The following is a 6000-nucleotide window of genomic DNA, read 5'->3' as shown; positions in this document are numbered from 1 at the left end:
TTTCTCATAAACAGACCAGGGGTTGGGCTATAGCTACCTGGTAGAGCATATGCCTCCCCATGTTCAAAGCCCTGGATGTGAGCACCATAGACCACAACAAGGAAGAGGGACTCCATGGATGATGGCATGATGCTATGAGGACTCTTTCTACTTCCCTCATATCCCCCTACCCCCTCTAAAATAATGAAAAACTTATCCAAGGGAGGCCACTCACCAGTGACATCACATATGCACAAGGTCATGGGTTCATTCCTGGCATCACATTAAAATTAAGACCTCAGAAATGAACATAACAAATATGAGAATTTAATTTATGATAAAGATGATATTTTAAACCATAGCAGCAAAACTATCATTCAATAAAGGGTTTTGACACAGCTGAGAGTGTTTCTTCTTGTCATGGTCCAAAAAAAATGGATTTCCATGCCACCTCTTATTCTAGAACAAATTCCAGATGCATTTTATCATAAAGATGAAATTTTAAAAAGTGACAGAGCAGAGGATGAACACATCTAATCCAGCGCACACACCTAATCCAGTGCAGCAACTCCAGCTCAAGCCCCCAGTCTCCACCTGCAGGGAGGGAGTTTCAGGAGTGGTGAAGTAGTGCTATACTCCTCTCTCTCTCTCTCTCTCTCTCTCTCTCTCTCTCTCTTTCCTTTTTACCAATCCCTCTCAATTTCTCTCTGTCCTATCAAATAAAATAGAAAAAAGAAAAAGGAAAAAAATGGCTACCAGGAGCAGTGGATTCATAGTGCTGGCACTGAGCCTCAGCAGTAACCCTGGTGGCAATAAGAATAAGTAAATAGGGAGTGGGGTGGTAGTGTAGCGGGTTAAGCACATGTGGCGCAAAGCGCAAGGACCGGAGTAAGGATCCTGCTTCGAGCCCCTGGCTCCCCACCTGTAAGGTAGTCCCTTCACAGGTGGTGAAGCAGGTCTGCAGATGTCTGTCTTTCTCTCCCCCTCTCTGTCTTCCCCTCCTCTCTACATTTCTCTCTGCCCTGTACAATAACAACAACAATAATAATTACAACAACAATGAAAAACAAGGGCAAGAAAAGGGAAGATAAATATAAAACTTTTAAAAAGAATACGTAAATAAAATAAATAAATATAAAGTAAATAGGGGGTGTTGTTAGCCAGTCCTTAGGAAAGATTTCAGTAGGGGCGCCATGAAGCTGAAAGAACCCACATTCGTTCAATTATTCTAAGGAACAGAAAAAGTGAGGACGTAAAGGCACAATGCAGAATCACCTAGCAAATGACAATGGAAGCTCAGGTTGAGGAATCAAGCCAGATGCTCACTGAGGCCAACCTTGCTCCCGCTGCCAATGCCCCACTTCCCACCATGCACCGGAGCTGGCAATCGCTGTTCGCTGCCAGCTCCCACCTAAAGACCAGCTTGAAACAGGACCTCTGCATTCCTCAGCTAGTGAAAAAACACTGTCTTAAAATATATATATATTTAAGAGAAAGCAAACTGGAGCACGATTTGGGCACATGGGAACTCAGGGCCTCATGCCTGAGAGCCCAACACCTTGTCCACTGCAGTGGTCTTCCTGGGCCCCTGCAAATTACTTTGTTAAGCCGGTTTGAGCTAGAGTTCTTCCTCTTACAACTGAAAAAGAAGTCCAGAATTGCTTTATTGAGTGGGAAAATTATTTTGATTTTAATTCTTAATATAAGTAATAAATTACATGCTCATAGGTTTTTTTCTAATAATTTAAATATAGATATGGGATATGGAATTTAAAAACCACACACACACCAGACAGCACTTTGTCAACCCAGGAATTTTGAGAAAGGAAAAAAAAAAAGAGGAAAGATTGAGAGAGAATAACAAACAACACATGAAATAGGGTGAAGGAGATAACATAATGGTTATGTAAAAATACTTTCATATCCGAGGCTCTGGAGTCCCAGGTTCAATCCCTCACACTGCCATAAGCCAAAATCAAGCAATGCTTTGGTTTAAAAATTATAATAATAAAATTATACAAAGAAACATGAAATAAAAGAGCAGGAAAATATGACTCAGTTAAATTTCTTTATTTCATATAAAGTTTCTCATAGTGGACACTGGCCATATTCCATTTATCAAACTCTCAAAATCACAGTGGTTAACATTAATGGTCTGGCAAGGATATCCCAGACAAATGGTGGCAAAAAAAAAGTAATATAGAATATATTCACATCACACAAAGTAGAATTTAGGATAAGATATATTAAAAAAGACAAAGAAGATCATTTCTTTCAATTTTAAGATATAGTCCAAGAAGATGTGAAACATAAAGGGATTTAAAGCCAGCGTCATAGCAGGAGAATTTATCACGACCAAGAATCAAACTGAATAAAGGAAAGAGAAGGTTTGAATAACAGATTTCACAAGTCCCATGGGTAGCCCAAAAGCAAACTGTTTTTCCTTCAATCCTCCTGAAATAATAACAAAAACTGAACTAATGTCAAGCCAGAAAATATCTCAGTAATCAAAGAGTAGAATTACAATTCCCCCCAATTACAATGCAATACATCTAGAAATTAATGCTCTCTCCTCACGCCTAATCTTCTCTTCTTTATCACCAGGGTTATCTCCTCCTGCACCTTTCCTCCTCCACCACCAGCAGACTCTTTTTTTTTTTTTTTTTAGATAGAGGATAAGAGACAGAGAAGAAGAGGGAGACAGAGATAGGGAGTGAAGAAGAGATACCACAACTCTGCTGCGCTGCTTGTGAAGCTTCCCCTATACAAATGGTCCTTTGTGGTGAATGGGGTGCACGCCTGCATTTTCAAATACGGTAAAATGTAAGTTCTATTGGCTTGTGATGATGCTGGGAATTGAACCTGGGACTTTAGAACCTTAGACATGAAAATCTTTTGCAGAGCTATTATGCTAGCTCCTCACCCCCAGAGTTCTCGGGTTACCCTCTTGTTGATAACTTCCCCAGAAGGTAAGATGGCTTGAGACGGAGATCAATATCGATGCATAGGCTCAGGCTACTCAACAGTCTGGAGCTTAAAAAGAACAAATTTGAAGAAAGAAAAAAAAAAAAAACAACACCAAGTTTGGGAGCTGGAGCTGGGTGATGGTGCACTCACTGAAGTTACCATGCATAAGGACTCGGGTTCAAGCACCTGCTCCCCATCTTCAGGGGAGAAGCTTCACATGTGATAAAGCAGTGCTGCAGGTTTCTCCCATTCTTTTCTTCCTATATCCCTCCCTCCCATCTAAATTCCGAATACATAAACGAAAGAAGAAGGAGAGGGAGAGGGGAAAGGAAAGAGAGGGGGGGGGAGAGGGAGAGAAACTGGAAGAGGAAGAAGAAGAGAAGAAGGAGGAGGAGAAAGAGCAGAAGAAAAGGAAAGATGACTTCATCATGCAGGCACTGAGCCCCAGTGATAACCCTGGTGGAGAGAGAGACAGAGAGAGAAAAAGAGAGAGAGAGAGAGAGAGAGAATAGAGAGAGTGAGAGGGAGGAAGGGACGGATGGAGGGAGTGCGTTTGGTGACAAAGTGGCCATGGCTGGATCTCTTAGAACGGACTCAAAGGCAGGGACAGTTTGTACCCCATGTCAGTGCATCCCCCCAAATGCTCACACTGTTGACGACAAGGTACCCGACCCATCAGCTCCTTTCCAGGCAGGACTCCTTGACCCACTTAGTAACACAGTGGCTTCGGAGGCAGAAACAGAGTCTATTTGTCCAGATAAGCATCTGGCAGCCTCTCCAGAGCTGAAACAACCATCGGCACCACAACAGCCCCTGTTCTCAGCAGCAGAGACCAATTCTGCAGCTGGTGTCACACTCCCACGGAGTGGACCAGTCACCTTGTTGAACCCAGAATCCTTCCACTGTGAAGGAAGCATCTGCCCTCTGTGGAAGAAAAACTCGTGTTGGGGTTGAATATACATTTTTCTCTCGACATGCTTCCGGTGGACTTCATACGTGCCTGCTGTCACCTGGACTTGGTGTGGCTCAGAATTCCAGCAGTGCCAGGATGTCCTGTGAGAGGCAGAGGAGGTTGAGGAGAGCAGGAAGGAGGGGGTTTTGTGGGGCAGGGGTGGCAGGTGTCATTCAGGAGTGACTCACTGCTGCCCCTCAGGCTGCAGCTGATCCAAGTTTTGTGGGACCTTAAATTTGTACCCATTGGAGGTTTAATGAAGGGAAAGTTATAGATGCAGGCATGAATAGTTACTTAAAACTAGATACCAAAACAAACTGCGGGGGCCAGGTGGTGAGCCACCCAGTAAAGTTCACGTTGCCATGTTTGACTATCTGGGTTCAAACCCTCAATTCTCACCTGCATGGGTGGGGGGGGGGGCTCACAAGTGGACACTTAGTGCTGAAGGTATGTCTCTCTGTCTCACTTTTACTCTGTTATTTCTCTCTGTCTCTCACCTTCTAACATAAAAGAAAAAGGAAAAAAATGGCCACGGAACAGTGGAGTCATGCAGACACCAACCCTCAGCAACACCCTTGTAGCAAAAAAAAAAATATATATATATATATGAAATATATATATGAAAAACTGATATACTAAAATCATCCAAAAAATCTCCCCCATTACCATATGTTTGATAGAGGCAGAGAGATAGAGAATAAAAAGACCACAGTGCCAAAGCTTCCTTCAATGCAGCAAGAACCCGGCTCAATCCTGAGTGGCAAACATGGCAAAGCAGCACACTATCCAAGAGAGCTACCTCAGTGGCCCAAATAGCATAATATTTTATGTATTGTCTAGCACACCTCTCCCCCTTCATTTCTGGATACAAACCTTTTGGCCACCTTTACACAGAACCATCCTGTGAGGTACAAACTGAAATTTCACATAAAGAAAACAGAAGGGTATTTCAGGATGTCTCCCGGTATGGTCCATCAATTCATTATTTCCTTATAGCGATTTAGGAAAGTTTTTCTCAGTTTTGTGATTGGCTGTTAATGTTGTAATATGCTAGCCTGCTGTCCAACTGGAGGAAACATCTATCAAGCTTCTTCTTTTTTTTTTTTTTTTTTTTTACAAATGAGTTGAAAGATTCCAGGGTAAGGACTGATCTTAAATGCTCCGAAGTGAGGGCTCATTAAGCTGAGTGATTCAGATGCCTTCTTTAATTGCTACTATACTGTTTTGAGCTACATAACTGTGTGATCAAATTACTCCTATGCTGCACCATTCACTGTATTATTGATGAACATGAGTAGGAGTTTTGTCTCTGGAGTGCCTGGCTCCCTGGCCCATCTTGCAGCACTGGTGCCAAGTCTTTGTGTTCTTTTATCTGGCAGTGCCACGCTTCCCCGGGACAAGAGGTCTCCATTACATCAAGATGTGACTGAAATACTGTCGAGCAAACATCTGTAGTGTCACACACAGAAGCCCCACTCTGTAATCAGACTGCCAGAGGACAGAAACCCTGCAAACACTGGAATTGTGGTGACTTCTATGCTGGGTGACTCCCATGATAAAGAAACCAGAGGTAGAATTTATTATACACAGACCATTGCTGAGCAGAGTTAGGTGGGAGTATATTCTTTGGCAGGAGAAGACTTTCTTCTTTATTGTTGCTGTATATTTGTTGCTGTAACATGGGTCTTCAATATTAAAAGATTTTAGGAAGGGGCCAGGCAGTGGCACATCCAGTTGAACATGTATGTTATCATATGCAAGGATATGGGTCCAAGCCCATAGTCCCCCACTGTGTGCGTGGGGAGGCGCTTCATGAACAGTGAAGCAGTGCTGCAAATGTCTCTCTTTCTCCCTCTCTATCTCCTCTTCCCTTTTCAATTTCTCTTTGTTCTATCAAGTGAAAGACAAGGAAAAAAAGATTTGTAGGAGTCTAGTTAGAGACATATACACACACATCTATATATGTCTAAACTTTCCCTCTCTCTCTCTTTTTTTTTTATTATTGCTGGGGTTCAGTGCCTGCACCACTAATCCACTGCTCCTAGAGGATGTTTTCCCCCTTTAGTTGACCTTGTTGTTTTATCTTTGTTGTAGTTATTATT

The sequence above is a fragment of the Erinaceus europaeus genome, chromosome 16 (genome assembly GCF_950295315.1).
Source record: "Erinaceus europaeus chromosome 16, mEriEur2.1, whole genome shotgun sequence".
Classification (NCBI taxonomy): domain Eukaryota; kingdom Metazoa; phylum Chordata; class Mammalia; order Eulipotyphla; family Erinaceidae; genus Erinaceus; species Erinaceus europaeus.
The sequence above is the reverse complement of the archived record's forward strand: the minus strand, read 5'-3'. Positions refer to the sequence as shown.